The following is a 19296-nucleotide window of genomic DNA, read 5'->3' as shown; positions in this document are numbered from 1 at the left end:
TGTAATTTCAAGGCGCCATGGAGAAGACGGAGGACCTAAAGAGAAATATGTAATAGTTAGTATTTCCCTAGGTTTGGCCTTTTGTTCCGTCTCTGGCTCGACGGAATAATTTAGATAATATGTCCATAGCACCAATGTATGTGTCTGATGTATGCTAAAGCAAATCAAGACTAAGTTAGATTATGAGACTTAAAATAAAAATCTCTCACTTATTAAAAGTTAAGTAAATAAGCAAGTTATTAAAATCGGTTGCCCCTCCCTAATATTATAATTCAGCCGGCAGTACTGGGGGCATTTGGGTTGTTGAGTAAACTCAAGCTCGGGGTCTTATGGTAACACCTGAATTATTGAAAATAATCTTTTCATGAATATGGGGTAATACTTAAATTAGATTATGATAATTGGATGAGTAAACTCATGTTTTCATAAACTAATGGGCAATATGGTTGGGATTAATATGAATAACATATTAAGTTACTAATGTGGTTAGTAACCCAATAACCTAGGAATCACATCAAAGATGTGATTGATTACATGAATCTACCTAACAAATGAGACTAGCTTGTTGAGTAAACTCAAGGCGAAATCTCAGGAGTTAGGATCCTAGCTCACTAAAGGATTTGTGAAATTCTTCGAATTAATATGGAGGGCTATTAATTCGGCAAAATAGTGGAAGCAATCTAAAATAAACAAAAGGCCTATAATTTTAGATTGATGTATTTTAAAGCAAATGAATAACGTACGTTTACTCTTTCTCACTCTCAAGTTATATTAAAACACTCTTAAAATCATGACTAACACCAATCTGCAAAATATACTTACCGATAACAAGTTGAACAGTTCAAACTTCACCGACTGGTATCGCAACCTCAAAATCGTTTTGAAGTTCGAGAAGAAAGGGTATGTACTTGATACACCGATACCCCCTTACCCGGCGGATGGTGCTCCCTACCAAGAATTTTATGCTTACTTGAAGCATAAGGCTGATGACGATCATGCGGGAGACATCATACTTGCATCAATGACACCGGAATTGAAAAGGTGATGGGTGTCGAATCCACCAAAAATAATTAATACTTTACTTGACCGAAATATGGATTTGTAACAAGGGTAAGCAAAGGTCGAACCCAAGGGAATATTACTGACTCAAAACAATAATGACTTGATAAATAAACAAAGTAAATAAACAGGGGGTTTTGATTTGTGAGATTTAACCAATTGAGAATTTCAAATAAAATAAAATTAGCAAGAGTAAATATGATTTGTAAACAACGTTTTGGAGAAATCCGATCAAGGGGGTTCGCAGGTAGGTAATTCACTCAGTATCGATCACAGACAGATAAAATAGACTCTTATACACATACCGGATCGGTTTGGAGTATTCTTCCTTAATATTAAACTGGTCAAGCACGCGCATATAACCAGTTCCTAATCAATAAATAATCCTGCCTTAGCGGTCAAGATTTAATCTATTGACAGCCTGATGAATTAGAAAAACCCGACCTTAGCCAACCGACACTCAGCGTAGACGATTCAGAAACTAAATTACTTGTTCATTCGACTCAAATAAACCTAATTAATTTTGTATTAATGTCACATGAAAGACAATCTCAGGTTGTCAAATCTGAATCTATTCTTTCAAATACAAAACTAACCTAATTTAGATTATCGATTGCTACTATGATTGGTTCGTTTAGGTGAAACTCTAACTTTACCAATTCAGCCGTATGACAATCCAATTCAAAGAACGACCTGCAGTTATCATTCGAAGATTGAATAATCAATTGAGAATAAATCCCTAAATGCAATGAACAAATAAACGGTACATTAATAAGAATAATTAAAGCGCAACAGTCTCACGATAATGAAGAAAAACCTCCTTTGAATTAACCCTTAACCGAATATAGAAGTTTAGCTACGAATAGCCATGGAAGAACACATGTTTCTGCTTCAAAGAGAGAACAAAATAATACTGAAAAATAAAGCCTAAAAAAGAACCCATTTTAAGAACGTAAATCATGCCTTTTGTAGAGAAAAGCCTCTCCTAAAAATTAGCTAACAAAAAGATAATTTTGTTTTAAAAATACAATCAATATCTTTTCTAATCTGTCATATCATATCTCCTAATTTCGTGCATGCTTAGTCATTCCCAACTGTCCAGGTTCATTCTTGATAGAATAAGGGAGAGTCCTGGTCAATCTGAACATCAGCAGATTCGGAGGTCCTTAGTCTTGGGCAAGACTAACTCCATTTTCGTTTTAGCTCCTCTGAATCAGCTCCAAATTCCCTTTTAGTCCAAATTTGCTTCAATTAAGTCCAATTCTGCTCCTTTTAATCATTTGAGTCCCGTGGAGGAAAATCAAATCAAAACAAGCAATAATACCCAAAATAACACCAAATTAATTAAATAACCTAGCATTAAAGTGGACATTTGAACGTTGAATTGGACACTTATCAAAAGGCAACATGTAGAAATGGATGCCTATTCCATGGTCGCGCACCTGAAAGAGTTGTTTGTGAATCAAACTCGGTGCGAACGCTACGAGATAACAAAGCAGTTATATAGATGCAAGATGCAGGTGGGCACATCTGTAATGGCATATTGTGTCAAGATGATTAGCCTTATCACCAAGTTTTCTAGTATTGGAGATGCGATGGATCATGAACTAAGTGTAAACTTACTTCTTCAGTCCCTCCCCGAGAGTTACTCAAAGTTCATCATGAACTACCAAGTGAGTGGCTTGCAAACCTCTCTTGAAGAGCTTGCAAATATGCTCGAGACAGTCGAGCCCAATATGAAAGAAAACGAGGGGATACCGGCCCTTGCTATTGAAGGATCAAAGAAGAGGAAAGGGAACTCTCCCAATCCAAACCATCCTAATAAGGGCAAGGGGGCCATGCTCACCGAAACAAAGGGAAAGGAAGTGAAGAAGCCCAAAGGAGAGTGCCACTTTTGTGGTGAAGAAGGGCATTGGAAAAGAAACTGTTTGGTGTACCTAGCTACCCTCAAGAAGGGGAAACCCGGGACTCCAACATCTGGTATGTTCTATATTTCGATAAAGAACAAACATTGCGATTTTTATAGAGATAGGATTTTCTATTTTTCAGGAATATCACAAAATGGGATTTATGTGCTGGATGACAAAATTTCTATTTTCGCAATTAATACCAAAAGACATAAGCTAGATAATTCAATTTACTTGTGGCATTGTCGTTTATGCCATATAAACAAAAGACGCATGCTTAAGCTACATCAAGATGGGCTTATAAATTTAATTGATCCTGAATCATTGGAAACATGCGAAGCATGTTTAAAAGGTAAAATGACAAAGACACCCTTTAGCAATAAAGGTGAGCGTGTATCAGACGCTCTAGGATTAATACATTCCGATGTATGCGGTCCTATGTCAGTCCAAGAAAGAGGAGGATTCAGATACTTCATAAGCTTCATAGACGACCATACCCGATATGGTTATATCTATTTGATGAAGCACAAGTCCAAAGCTTTTGAGAAATTCAAATGCTTCAAAAATGAAGTAGAAAATCAATTAGGAAAGAAAATCAAGATACTTCGATCCGATCGAGGTGGCGAATATCTTTCAGATGATTTTCTGAATTATCTAACTGAATGTGGGATATGCTCACAATGGACACCTCCCTATACACCACAACACAATGGTGTATCCGAGAGGAGGAACCGTACCTTACTAGATATGGTACGATCCATGATGAGCATAACATTACTTCCAAAGACATTCTAGGGCTATGCCTTAGAAACTGCCCTTTTCACCCTAAATCGAGTACCAACTAAATCCCCTAGTTCCACACCATATGAATTGTTCGTTGGTAGGAAACCCGTGTTCTCATTCATGAGAGTATGGGGTTGTTCAGCATTTGTCAAACGCATTGCGTCTGACAAACTAGATTCTAAATCTGATAAATGTTTCTTCATTGGATACCCCAAGGAAACTATGGGATATTACTTCTATCATCCAGATGATCAGAAAGTAATAGTATCCAAGCACGCAACCTTCTTAGAGAAAGAGTTTCTCGAAGAAACAGAAAAGGGAAGCATGATTGAACTTGATGAAGTTCAAGAACAAGAAACACCGACTGAAACAACAGAGGCGGTTGAGGAACCCGATGCAGTCCCATTAGATGAGACTCAAGTGCCACCCATTCGTAGATCACAAAGAGTTCGTGAACTCCCTATTAGATATGGTTTTCTAGTGGGAGATGATGATGAGGTTCCCGTGTTAGACGATGAACCCGAAAACTACGAAGAGGCTCTTAACAGTCTAGATTCTAAAGCATGGCTCGAAGCCATGGATTCTGAGATGGATTCCATGTACACCAACCAAGTGTGGACTTTGGTTGATCCACCCGAAGGGATAAAACCCATTGGGTGCAGGTGGATCTTCAAAAAGAAGACTGACATGGATGGAAAGGTTAGCACCTACAAAGCTAGGTTAGTAGCGAAAGGATATCGTCAGAAACAAGGAATTGATTATAACAAAACTTTCTCTCTTGTGGCTATGTCCAAATCAATCAGAATAATGCCCGCTATTGCCGCTCACTACGATTACGAGATTTGGCAAATGGATGTGAAAACAGCTTTCCTAAACGGAAACCTGCTTGAGGATGTATATATGATGCAACCTAAAGGTTTCACATCAAAGGATGCAAACAAGGTTTGCAAACTTCAGAGATCCATTTATGGACTCAAGCAAGCATCAAGAAGCTGGAACAAGCATTTTGACGAAACCATAAAACAATTTGGTTTCGAACAAAATTGCGAAGAAGCTTGCATTTACAAGAAAGCAAGTGGGAGCTCAGTAGCATTTCTGATATTATATGTGGACGATATATTATTAATGGGAAATGACATAGCTCTACTACAGTCGGTAAAAGTATGGTTATCTGGTAACTTCTCCATGAAAGACCTTGGTGAAGCAGCTTATATACTTGGTATAAAGATCTACAGAGATAGATCAAGAAGACTGTTTGGTCTTTCACAGGCTACATACATCGAAAAGGTGCTAAAGCGGTTTAGCATGCTTGAATTGAAGCGAGGTAACTTACCCATGATATATGGAGTAAAGTTAAGCAATCATCAATGTCCTAAAACCGAAGATGATAAGAAGTGCATGGCTGTAGTCCCGTACGCCAGCGCAATCGGTTCGATTATGTATGCATGCTATGCACTAGACCTGACGTAGCGTTCGCGTTAAGTATAACGAGTCGTTACCAAGGTAATCCGGGAGACGAGCACTAGAATGCCGTCAAGAACATTCTTAAGTACTTGAGCAGGACTAAAGACATGTTCCTAGTGTATGGAGAAGGGGATCTGAAAATAGAAGGATTTTCAGATGCCAGTCATCTCACAGATGAGAACAATTTTAAATCCCAATCAGGATACCTGTTTATCTTGAATGGGGGCGCGGTCAGCTGGAAGAGTTCCAAGCAAGGAAGCGTAGCTTTCTCTACGACCGAGTCAGAGTATATCGCTGCTGCGGAAGCAGCAAAGGAAGCGGTTTGGATTAAGAAGTTCATTACTGAACTTGGTGTGGTGCCTAACATTGTAAATCCTGTTACACTGTACTGTGATAACAATGGAGCCATTGCGCAAGCAAAGGAACCACGGTCTCATAATGCATCCAAGCATTACCTGAAGCGATACCACATTGTAAGAGAAATTGTGGCAAGAGGAGATGTGAGAATAGAAAGAGTACCTACTGAGGAAAACGTTGCAGATCCGTTGACAAAGCCCTTAACCCAGAAAGTACATGATCGTCATCTAACTTCTACTGGGATAAGTTGTAGAAACAATTGGCTTTAGTCCAAGTGGGAGTATGTTGGGGTTTTAGTGTCCTATAGAAAATTGTTCTAGGATACAAACTTAATGTAAATGAAGTGTTCTTTATATCATTTGTTTTAATGAGATATGGTTTCATAACTATATAAAGGCAATCCCTTTTAAGAACTAAATAAAGTCTAATAAAAGGAAATCCGTAAGTTTGTTTAAAGTGATTATAAAGTGTTCACCAAGCATGAAGTGAGATGAAACTTTATAATAAACTAATAAACTTAAAACCACCCCAAGTCAAGTAATATGTTTAGGATTGACATATCACTGCTGAGACTTGCATGTAACAGTGTCTTCTGTCGCGACAGAAAGCTGATCTCACAAGCTTCATATATACAGATATCTGGACAGTTACGTGGATCCAATGAAAAGGAGTTCATTAGGATTGGGGACCCGACTTGAGATAACAGGATGGGTAGATTCATCCTTGTCACCTGTTTATCTCATTGGTATTAATAGGTATAAGTAATCCTCAGACTCAAAGGAATGTTAATTAGTAATTCTGGATTACGGAATGTGACGCTTTCATCCTGTTGTAACACGATCCTTAACAGAGATGACTCTGGGGTGTGAACGGCAGACGTTGGGTATCACAGGAAGTAATTGCAGGATAGTTATACATTGGATTGAGCATTTATCACTCCCGATAAATGGGAGATATTTCCATGGATCGCTTGTGGAAGACTTGACTCTAAATCCTTGCAAGGTGATAGCTTAAGATTGAAATACAGATTTCTCTTAACCTATCTAATTGGAGTTGACTCGGCCTGTACAAGTAAAACGAACGTCTCGCTATATGTGACTTGACATTATCCATAGTCATAAGATTCAGTTCAAGGATGTAGTTGATAAAGGATCGAATTATACTGTAACTAATACGGAAAGGTCAACGACATAATCAACCTGTCTTCCTATAGCTCTGGGGGAATGTTTCGGATTTGCCAATCACATTTTGCGTACTCATTCCGTTATGCAAAGATTAAATATAATTCTGTAAAAATTAATTTAATAGTTGCATACGGCTAGAAGCAATAATAACCTAATGGGTCACACATAAGACTTGGAACCCAAAAGGGAAACAGATGTTAATTAATTGATGGAAGCCCAACTAAGCCCAATAAGGCCCAGTTAATAAGGGGGGCGATTTTATGTATATAAAATACATAAATAATTAATTTGATTTTATCAATTCTAATTAGATTAGGATTATGAATTAAATTAATTAAAGGATAAATAAGTTAGGAGTTTTTATTAGATTATATTACTCCTATTATTATCATATAAGGTTACTAATATTATCTTTATATTTAAGATATAATTATAGATAATAAATAAGAATTATATTCCGAATTAAATTCTTATTTAGTAACCTAATTCTATCTAACTAGGGTTTAGATACAAGAGGATATAAATACCCCCTTATATGCAATTTTCGAAATTGACAAGCAAGCCGGGAGAGAGAATTTCGACCCACACCATAAGGACGAGATTATCTACCGCTTCCTTCCGTTCAATTGATTTTCATCTCTTTCTCTTTATCTTTGATCTTGTGTTGATTAATTAGAGACAATCTATTTTGGTTGTTATAAACGGTTGTATTCTAACTTGATCTTCGATTGTTTTGTTTTGTGCTCGGGAACTCAAAGTAAGAGTTGTGGGCACTTCGTTTGCAACGGTAGATAGAACTTCTAAAAGGTATTTCTTTCTATCCCTCTTTATATGAAATAACGATTAACGGATCTTGGGTTTATGGAAATAGGTTAAAATTTTATATTTCCGCTGCCATACGTTAGCCTATTTTCCTTCAGTAGAAGAGTCTGTACATATTGAGTTCGACGAAACTGACCCTGCAGGAAAGACAACTCAGTCCACCGAAGATGATCCAAACTCAGCTTCCGACCAAAATGGAGCCACTGAGTCATCAGTACAAGGACTAACCAAAGGTAAACACGAAACCGAAATTACCTTTGCTGACCAATCTACTCCTGCAGATATTGTAGAAACACCTATTCCAGACAACTCAACACTGCCCAAAGAAATCAAAATTCCAAGAGGACATTCGGAGAAGTCCATTCTTGATGCTGCTGAAAACAAGCTGATGACGAGAGATCAGCTTAGAAAATATCTCAGCAATGTTGCATTCGTCTCAGTACATGAACTAAAGAACTTCTCAGAAGCTGAGCACGACGAACATTGGATCAATGCTATGCAAGAGGAGCTTGATCAGTTCAAAAGAAACGAGGTATGGGATTTAGTACCAAAACCTAGGAATCAAAAGACCATAGGAACTAAGTGGGTCTTTAGAAATAAACTAGATGAGCAAGGCAATGTAGTCAGGAACAAAGCCCCACTTGTAGCCCAAGGATACAATCAGCAAGAGGGCATTGACTATGGTGAAACCTTTGCACCCGTAGCTAGGTTAGAGGCTATACGTATATTATGTGCATATGCTAGTTTCATGAATTTCAAGCTATATCAAATGGATGTTAAAAGTGAATTTCTTAATGGCTTTATAAACGAAGAGGTATATGTTAGCCAGCCTCCTAGGTTTGAAGATCCAAAACTTCCAAACCACGTTTATAAACTCAAGAAGGCCCTATACGGCTTGAAACAAGCACCACGTGCTTGGTATGAGAGGTTGACCAATTTCCTGCTGACCAGGAACTATGTCAGAGGTAAAGCTGACACAACCTTATTCATTAAGAAAAAGGGTAAAAATACTCTGCTGGCACAAATTTACGTAGATGATATAATCTTTGGTGCCACTGATGAATCTATGTGCAAAGAATTTAGTAAACAGATGCAAACTGAGTTCGAAATGTCTATGATGGGCGAACTCAACTTCTTCCTTGGACTTCAAATCAAGCAAGGGAAGAACGACATCTTCATTAGTCAGTCTAAGTACGCCAAAGAAATGTTAAAGAAATTCGATATTGAAGATTGTAAGCCCATATCAACCCCAATGGGTACTGACACTGTCCTGTGCACAGATGAGAAAGGTAAGTCAGTAGATAGCAAGCTATATCGAGGTATGATTGGCTCTATACTTTATCTTACTGCTAGTAGACCTGATATTCAGTACTCAGTATGTTATTGCGCTAGATATCAAGCTGACCTCAGAGAATCACACCTTATAGTTGTGAAAAGATTTTTTAGATATTTGCAGAGCTCAGTTAATGCAGGATTGTGGTATCCAACCTCAAATGACTTCACACTCATTGGATACACTGATGCTGACTATGGACGGGATAAGCTAGAACGTAAGAGTACTTCTGGAGGATGTCACTTCCTTGGAAGCTGTCTAGTATCTTGGTTCAGCAAGAAGCAGTCATTAGTTGCCCTGTCTACAACTGAAGCTAAGTACATTACTGCTAGAAGCTGTGTGGCCCAGGTCCTATAGATAAAGCAATAGCTTGAGGATTATGGTGTAAAAATAGAAACAATAGAAGTCAAATGTGACAACAAGAGTGCCATTGACTTATCCAAAAATCCAATCCAACACAGCAGGATGAAGCATGTCAGCATAAGGCATCACTTTATAAGGGATCATGTACTCAAGGGTGAGATCAAGCTGACCTACGTTCCTACAGATGAACAGCTTGCGGATATCTTCACAAAGCCTCTGGCTCGTGAGCAATTCAACATACTAAGGGAAGCTATCGGTATGTCTAATCCTCTTCACTAAAATTATATGCTTAAATTGAATGTTGAGTAATTACCATGCTGAGTGAGTTGTGCTAAATGAGTAACTATTGCATGCTGAGCTAAATATGAACTATATCACCCCATGCTGAGTAGACATACATACTAAGTGATTAACATATGCTGAGTTACTAAGCACGCGAATATTCCTTCTACATAAAACTGACTTCCTAGAATCTCAAACGATTAGGCTTCTCGAAACTGAGTAAAACTCTTATGCACAATAAATGCTAGCACGCGCATTAATAGCTGTTGGTCCCTAGTAATTAGTTCCAAGGGGGGGGGGGGGGTTAGGAACTAATGTAACTTTTTCGCTTTTAATTATGCTGACTTAATGTTATTTTAAGAGTTTGATAACTCAGCGTGTTGGTCAGCACGGGCGTTTGATTAGTCAGACAGCTTTAGTTCTATGCTGACTAAGACTGCTTGACTAGAGAGTTGGGAATTGACACTTGAGAGGTCAGCTTCCAACTTAGCACTCAGATTTACTCAGTTTCAGTTTTAACAATTTATAAGCCGAGTAAATACAACAAGCAACACATGCACACACATATATATATATATATATATATATATATATATATATATTGAGAGAGAGAGTTTAGAAGTTACTCAGCACGACTTATCCTGGTTCGGCCTCTCTGCCTACGTCCTGTCCCCAGTTCCTCCTGGGATTTTCAATCCAATACTGAGCTCTTTCAAGGTAGAGCACAAACCCTTTACAAGGCAGTGAGTATGCAAGAGTACGTCCTCTATTCGTCTACTCAGCTCCTACTAAGTACTACAACCCAGCACTTAGATTTTTCTACCACTGAATACTTACAACCAAGTACTCAGCTCAACACTCTCAATATTTCTATTGATCACACACTTGTTCTTTTTCAACTAAAGAACACCTTAGATGATTACAAAACAATCAATCTAGCATTTACACAGAGAATAGAAAAGTTGGTGTAAGATCTTTTTGTATTTGAGTGCTTTCATAATTTTCTCTCTTGTATTTTTCTTTTGATGCTTGAGCAAATGATCCAAGAACTCTCATTGTCCTTTTATAGATGAATTTCTGAAGATTGGATCATTTTGAATTGGTTTAGCCGTTGTGTCCAAAACGGCTCTTTTAGGAGACAGCTTCTGGTCAGCTTCAGACTGTTCCGCCATTCCCTTCTTCTGTTTTCTTCAGGCGTCAGGTTTTGTCTTCTTGCATCAAACTTGTCTTTTTGTGCCAGTTGTCTTTTACCAATAATCCACAGACCCATGATTCTTGGAATTAGTCTTCTGTGTGCTTTCGAGGCTTCAATTATTGGTGCAGAAGATTGGCAGACTTTGTCCTTTAGTGAACGGATCTTTCATGCTGTCCTGACTTTTACTCAGCTACATCCGTTATCTTCGAATGTTCAACTTCTATGCTGAGTTCCTTCTTAGTCAGCTCCGTTCTTATTTATTCAATTCTGAAGGAGTCTTCTAATTTAGTTAGCTTCGTTCTGGCAACTTTGAAAGAAGTTTCTGATGCTGAGTTCTACTTTACTCAGCTTCTATCCTTTCATGCCGAGTTCCGCTCCACTCAGCTTTTGGCTTATGCTGACTTCTGACCTGTCTTACTTTATATATATATTTTTGCACTCAATATTGAACAAACACATTGTTGAAACACCTTTCCATAAGATTTTGATTTGACAAAATCATCCATGATTAAGAGGCAATTAAATTTAGATGCTTTGATTTAATTGTACTAATATGTTTGTTGAATCTTGAGTGCAAAATTATATAAGGTAAAAGACAGGACAAAAGTCAGCACAAACAAAGCTAAGTAGCAAAGAACTCAGCATGACAGAATAGAAGCTGAGTGGAGTTAAAGGTCAGAAACAAAACAAAGCTGACTAAAGCTGAAGACCTCGTCAGGAGCGTTTAAACAAAACGGAGCTGACCTTGGAGGAACTCAGCATGAACCATGAACAAACGGAGCTGAGTATTCATCAGGACAGCATGAAGGATCTGTTCTACTAAAAGACAAAGTCTGCTAATCATCTGCACCAATAATTGGAACCTCGAAGATATCTAAGAAGACTGATTCCGAGAGTCATGGGACGTTGGATTATTGGAAACAGACAACTGTCACAAACAAACAAAACAGACGCTAAAAGACAACCTGACGCCTGAAGTAAAACAGAAGCAGGGAATGGTGTGCAGTCTGAAGATTTCCAAAAAATGTTCCCCAAAAGAGCCGTTTTGGTTGCAACGGTCAAGACATTTCAAACAATCAAGTCCACAGTTTTCCGTCTATAAAAGGACAATCGAAGAACCAAAATAGTAAGAAGACAGAAGCATAAAAAGAAAAATACAAGAGAGAAAGTTTCAAAAGCACTCAAATACAAAAAGAATCTTACACCCACGTTTCTATTCTATGTGTAAATGCTAGATTGAGTTGTAATCATCTAAAGTGTTCTTTAGTTCAAAAAGGAACAAGTCTGTGATCAATAGCAATATTGAGAGAGTAAAGCTGAGTGCTAAGTTGTAAGCATTTCAGTAGTAAAGAAATCTAGGTGCTGGGTTGTAGCACTTAGTAGGAGTTGAGTAGACGAATAGAGGAAGGTACTCTTGCATATTCAACTGCCTTGTAATTGGTTTGTGCTCTACCGTTAAAGAGCTCAGTATTGGATTCAAAAAGCCCGGAGGACTCTGGGGACTGGACGTAGGCAGAAAGGCCGAACCAGGATAAGTGATACTGAGTAATCTCTGAACTCTCTCTTATATTGTATGTGTTATTTGCTAAATTTACTCAGCATATAAATTGCCTAAGCTGACCTTGAGTAAATAAGTGGTGCTGAGTTAGAAGCTGACCTCCAAGAGTGTCAATTCTCAACTCACAAGAAGACAACTTTAGTCAACATCTGATTAAATCTGTCTTCGAACATATCTCACCAAGCTGACCAAAAGCAGAGTTAATAAACTCTCAAAAATTACTTCCAGTCAGCTTAATTAAATCGTGAAAAAGTTATATTAGTTCCTAACCCCCCCTTGGAACTAATTATCAGGGACCAACAAGTGGTATCAGAGCGCAAAAGCTCACTACTCAGAGATTTAACAATCTTGAGCTGATCCCTAAAAATGGGTGAGAATAGCACTCGTTTCCTTCCTGGAAACCAAACAACACAGATACTCCCTGAGGGATTATCAATCACTAGACTACCCCTATTCTTTGGATCGAATTATACATTCTGGAAGAATAGAATGAAGAACTTTATTCAAGCCACAAACATGAGTGCATGGCTTGCAATTGTTCAAGGTCCACATGTGCCATACAAAACTATTAACAATGAGAAAATTGTTAAGAGTGAGGCTGAGTGGACAGAGGATGACCTCAGAAAACTACAAAATAATGCTTCGGCTATAAATATGCTTCACTGTGCGTTAGATGCTGCAGAATACAATAAGATTTCAGGTTGTGAGTCAGCACAGGAGATCTGGAAGAAGCTTGAAGTAACCTATGAAGGCACAAGCAAAGTTAAAGAGTCTAAAGTCAATCAACATATGAGACTCTACGAGTTGTTTGAGATGAAAGAAAATGAAGACATCTCAGAAATGAACGCAAGGTTCACAAACATTATAAATGAGCTAAAAAGGCTTGGAAAGAGCTTCACTGAAGAAGAACAAGTGAAGAAGATTCTGAGAAGTCTGCCCAAGAGCTGGCAAGCAAAGAAAACAGCCGTAGAGGAAGCTCAGGACTTGACTACCTACAAATATGATGAGCTGATAGGATCCTTGCTGACCCATGAAATCTCTATGAAAAACTTTGAAGCCAAAGAAAAAGAAAAATCAGAGGATAAGAAACAAAAATCCCTTGTCATGAAAGCAGACTCAACTGAAGCTGAGTCAACCGATGATGAGGAATTGGCCATGTTTACCAGAAAGATGAAAAAGCTGTTCAGAAGAAATGATAAAAATGGCAAAAGACCATTTAGAAGAAATGATAAGTACAAAGCTGAGTCAAGCGACAAGTACAAGAAGGACAGCTCGAAATCTGTCACATGTTTTGAGTGTCATCAAACCGGGCACATCAAGTCAAGCTGTCCCAATCTCAAGAAAGAGAAGAAGGGAAGCAAAAAGGCTATGGTAGCCACATGGAGTGACAGTGATGAGTCAACATCATTTGAAGCTGAGCAAAATAAAACAGCCAACATATGTTTTATGGCAGATGATGGAGCTGACCAATCCCAGTCTGAGCATGCTGACCTTTCTGATGGAACTGACCAAGAGAACCACAACAATGAGGTAACATCTTTACTTTTGCTTAGAAATGAAATGGTGAATGCCCTGAGTGACTTATATACACTTACTAAGAAGTGTAACAAAAAGATTAAGGCACTCACCAGGCGCTGTGATGAGATTGAAGAGGTCAAGCTGAGTGATCTCCGATATCTTCTCCAGGACAACTCTGACTTGCATACCAACATGCAAATCTTACATAAGTTTGTCACGGAGGTCCAATCTGAGTCAAAGAAACTTAGGAAGGATATCACACACCTACAAAGTCAAGGGAAAGGCTTAAACAAAGCCCATGCTGAGTACACAAATAATAGTCAGCATAAGCAAGTCACTCAATGTGAATGTTGTGGAAAACGTGGACACACAAAGGATGTGTGTTGGCATAACAAGCGGACTGTCCAATGTGACTTCTGCGGAAGAAAAGGGCATACCACAAAAGTATGTTGGCATGCCCAACACAATAATGCTGACTATACTCAGTTCAACCCACAAAGGGTACCTTTTTATGACTTCTGTGGTAAACCAGGCCACACCATAAAAGTATGCCGTCATAAGCTGAAACATGATTTTGCACCTGTCTACACTAACAAGAAAGGACCCAAAAGAAATTGGGTACCTAAAAATGAATAGTTTGAACTGCAGGTCAGCTTGACATGCATGGAGAAGTCAAAACTATGGTATATAGACAGCGCATGCTCAAGGCACATGACAGGTGATGAAACTCAGTTCATCACACTAGAGCTTAAACGAGGTGGAAGTGTAAGCTTTGGAGACAATAAGAAGGGTAAGATAGTCGGCTCAGGTACTATCGGAGGTAACCCAACCATTGAGTATGTCTCCTTAGTTAAAGGTCTAAAATACAACATGTTGAGTGTAGCTCAGCTTTGCAAAAGCGGCAGAAGGGTTGTATTTGATGATACTAAGTGTCAAATACTTGAGGGAAATACAAATGAATTGATTTTAACTGCCCCTCGTGTAGAAAATGTATATATGTTGAACTTGGAAAAACAGCTTTCTAAAAATATATGCTTAGTATCTAAAGAGGACAACTCCTGGCTATGGCATAGAAGACTTGGGCATGTCAGCATGGATCTTCTTGCCAAATTAGCTAGAAAGCAATTAGTTGAGGGATTACCCAAATTAAAGTTTGAAAAAGATCAGTTATGTAAAGCCTGTCAGCAAGGAAAACAAACTAAAAAGTCATTTCATAGTAAAACTGTCGTCTCAACCAAAAGGCCATTGGAATTACTACACTTAGAACTTTTCGGACCTATCCAGCCACTCAGCTTGGGAGGTAAGAAATTTTCTTTGGTTATTGTAGATGATTTCTCTCGGTATACTTGGACCATCTTGCTTAGTAGCAAGGATGAAACCTTTGAGATGTTCACCATATTGATCAGAAAACTTGAAAATGACAAAGACCTAAAAGTAGCTCACATTAGAAGCGACAATGGTGGAGAATTAAAAAAACCAACAATTTGATGAATTCTGTGAAACCTGTGGTATTGACCACAACTTCTCTGCTCCAAGAACACCTCAACAAAATGGGGTTGTTGAAAGGAAAAATAGAACCATTGTTGAAATAGCTAGGACGATGCTGAGTGAAAATAGGCTTCCAAAGTACTTCTGGGGTGAAGCTGTTCACACAACATGTTATATACTGAACAGGGCTCTAGTCAGACCGATACTTAAGAAAACCCCATATGAACTTTGGAAAGGTCGAAAGCCCAACATTGGATACTTTCGTGCCTTTGGTTGTAAGTGTTTTATACTCAATACAAAAGACAACCTTGCTAAATTTGATGCTAAAGCTGATGAGGCGATCTTTTTAGGGTACTCAACAAACAGTAAAGCATATAGAGTATTTAATAAAAGAACTCAAGTTGTAGAAGAGTCTGTACATGTTGAGTTCGATGAAACTGACCCTACAGGTAAGTCAGCTCAGCCTGAAGAAGAAGAATCAGGCTCAGCTTCTGCTGATCAACCATAAGCCACAATGCCTAACATACAAGAGCTGACTCAAGGTAAGCAAGAAATTGAAATATCATTTGCTGACCAATCTATTCCTGTAGAGATTGTAGAAACACCTCTTCCAAACGACTCAGCACTGCCAAAGGAAATAAAGATCCCAAGAGGCCATACAGAACAAGCCATTCTTGATGCCGCTAACAACAAACTGATGACCAGGGATCAACTTAGAAAATACCTCAACAATGTTGCATTCGTATCAATACATGAGCCAAAGAATTTTGCTGATGCTGAGCAAGATGAGTATTGGATCAATGCCATGCAAGAAGAGCTTGATCAATTCACCAGAAATGAGGTATGGGATTTAGTACCTAAACCTAGGAATCAAAAGCCCATAGGAACTAAGTGGGTCTTTATAAATAAGCTAGATGAACATGGGAATGTGATTAGAAACAAAGCCCGACTTGTAGCTCAAGGCTATAGTCAGCAAGAGGGTATAGACTATGGAGAAACATTTGCCCCAGTTGCTAGATTAGAAGCTATACGAATATTGTGTGCCTATGCCAGTTACATGAATTTTAAATTATACCAAATGGATGTAAAAAGTGCATTTCTTAATGGCTTTATAAACGAAGAGGTATACGTCAATCATCCTCCTGGATTTGAAGACTCAAAATTTCCAAATCATGTTTATAAACTCAAAAAGGCTCTGTACGGCCTAAAGCAAGCTCCAAGAGCTTGGTATGAGAGGTTGACCAACTTCCTGCTGACCAGAAACTATGTCAGGGGAAAAGCTGACACAACCTTGTTCATTAAGAAAAAGGGTAAAACATACCCTACTTGCACAGATATATGTTGATGATATAATCTTTGGTGCTACTGACGAATCTTTGTGCAAAGAATTTAGCCAACAGATGCAAACTGAGTTCGAAATGTCCATGATGGGTGAACTCAACTTCTTTCTTGGACTCCAAATCAAGCAAGGCAAGAACGGCATATTTATAAGTCAATCTAAGTACACCAAGGAAATGTTAAAGAAGTTCAGCATGGAAGAATGCAAACCAATATCAACCCCCATGGGTACTGATACTGTCCTATGCAAGGATGAAAAGAGTAAGTCAGTTGATAGTAAACTCTATCGAGGTATGATAGGTTCATTACTCTACCTCACTGCTAGTAGACCAGATATTCAATACTCAGTATGCTATTGTGCTAGATATCAAGCTGACCCCAGGGAATCTCATCTAACTGCTGTAAAAAGAATTTTTAGATACTTGCAAAGCTCAGTTGATGCAGGTCTATGGTATCCAACCTCAAATGACTTCACACTCATTGGATATACTGATGCTGACTACGGACGAGATAAGCTAGAACGAAAAAGTACTTCAGGGGGATATCACTTCCTTGGAAGCTGTCTAGTATATTGGTTTAGCAAGAAGCAATCATCCATAGCTCTGTCTACAACTGAAGCTGAGTACGTGGCTGCAGGAAGCTGTGTTGCACAAGTCCTATGGATAAAGCAACAGCTTGAGGATTACGGAGTCAAAACAAAGACAATAGAGATCAAATGCGACAACAAAAGTGCCATTGATCTATCCAAAAATCCCGTCCAACACAGCCGGATGAAGCATGTTAGCATAAGGCATCACTTCATCAGAGATCACGTATTAAAAGATGAGATCAAGCTGACCTATGTGCCAACAAACGATCAGCTTGCAGATATCTTCACAAAACCCTTGGCCCGAGAGCAATTCAACACACTAAGGGAAGCAATTGGTATGTCAAATCCACTGTAACTAAATTTTGCATTAAATAATTATGAGTGGAACTTTGAATGACTGTACGAATGCCATGTTGAGTGAAATATCTATTCCCTACTAAGCTTAGGTTGAAATAGCCACCATGCGTACACATAGTAAGCAACAATACTGAGTTAGGCATAAAGGTTAAGTAAACATCCCATGCTGAGTAGATAGACAAATCACTTCATGCTGAGTAAAGACACACGCTGAGCACGTAACCTATGCTGAGTTAATAGGAGATAGAGAGATCGTCTTAACAAACGATAGGCACTCAATATTAATGACGCTTCGAATTTCGGCAATAACCCATTTGTATAAAATAAACTTACACGTGTAAATTCTGACACATTGGGAAGACGCACATTAATGGCAAAAACCCATGCGCCGAAGATGTCATAATTAACAGAGTATCTGACGCTTGAACGTCCCTAGGAGAAAAACGGCAAGATAATGATTTAGGATCCTCATTGATTTATATAAAATAGTTGAACCCCCACTCGTCCTTTCTCATTCTTGCAACCCCTAAAACTCAAACTTCTTCCGTTCCAAAAATCTCAAATTCGTCAAAAAAAAAAGTCTCCCAGCAAAAAGAAAACCCCAGAAGCGCAAAACACACTCACTGACCATGCTAGTCCTTCAATGGAAAAGGAGAGGATAATGCTGAAAGTACACTCGAAGGTTAACAACATGGAGGTGTTAAAATGCCGGTGGTTCTCTCCGAGCTTCGTGTCGACTGAAACACCATTCTGTGAATGGATTGCGAAAAACAACTGGACAGGTCTCTTTTCCCTTCCAGGAACAGCCTACCCAAGGTTAGTTCGAGAGTTCTACTCAAATTTACGAGTTGATGCAGATAACTCAGATTACTTGGAGACAAATGTGAAAGGTCAGAAAATCGTTATTACCCCTGCCTATCTAGCCACACTATTAGAGATACCGAACGAAGGAATCCAATCTCGAACAACAAAGGAGAAGATACCTAAAGCCACGTCTGAAAAGTTAAAAGGGTTCTGTAAACCCAAAGATCACAAAGGAGAAATACCCAGTACTTGCATGGGTAAGGATCAAAAGATGGTTCATTTCATGCTGACTAACTTTATCTTTCCCAAACTTAGCTCTGCCTCCTCCGAATCTAATTTCGAACAATGCTTTATATGGCACATGTTGACTTCAACTCCATTCAATCTCCCTGTGTTTCTAGTTGGAGCCCTTCAACGAAGCGGTAGGAAACTACGTTTGGGTTCACTTATCACGAAAATCATACAGGACAAGCAAATAGAGACAGTGGACGAGACAAGCTCATTGGGAAGTGAAATCACTGCAGTCCTACTAGATGGACTATTGTATAATCAACCCTTGAAGGGGTATGAAGGAACTGGAGAAGCCGAGGAAAATGAGGAAGAAGAGCAAGCAGAAATGGAACCTGAAGTTGAGCCTGCACAAGAAGTTGAGGCTCATACTGAGTCACCCAAGACAGTTGAGCCTGAAAAAGGGAAGAAGAGGAAGGCTGCAGAAGTTGGCTCCAAAGATATCCATTCTGTTCCAAAGAAAATAAGGCTTTCATCAAGACAGAAAGCCCAAACTGACAAGGTTGATGAGCACATTGGGAAAAGAAAGAGGCCAGAAGTGCCTGAGGATGAAAACGAAGAAACTCATGAGACCCCGTTAAAGAAGAAGAAAAGAGGTCACTCCTTG

This window comes from Euphorbia lathyris, chromosome 4, assembly GCF_963576675.1.
Source record: "Euphorbia lathyris chromosome 4, ddEupLath1.1, whole genome shotgun sequence".
Classification (NCBI taxonomy): domain Eukaryota; kingdom Viridiplantae; phylum Streptophyta; class Magnoliopsida; order Malpighiales; family Euphorbiaceae; genus Euphorbia; species Euphorbia lathyris.
This window is presented reverse-complemented; position numbering follows the sequence as displayed.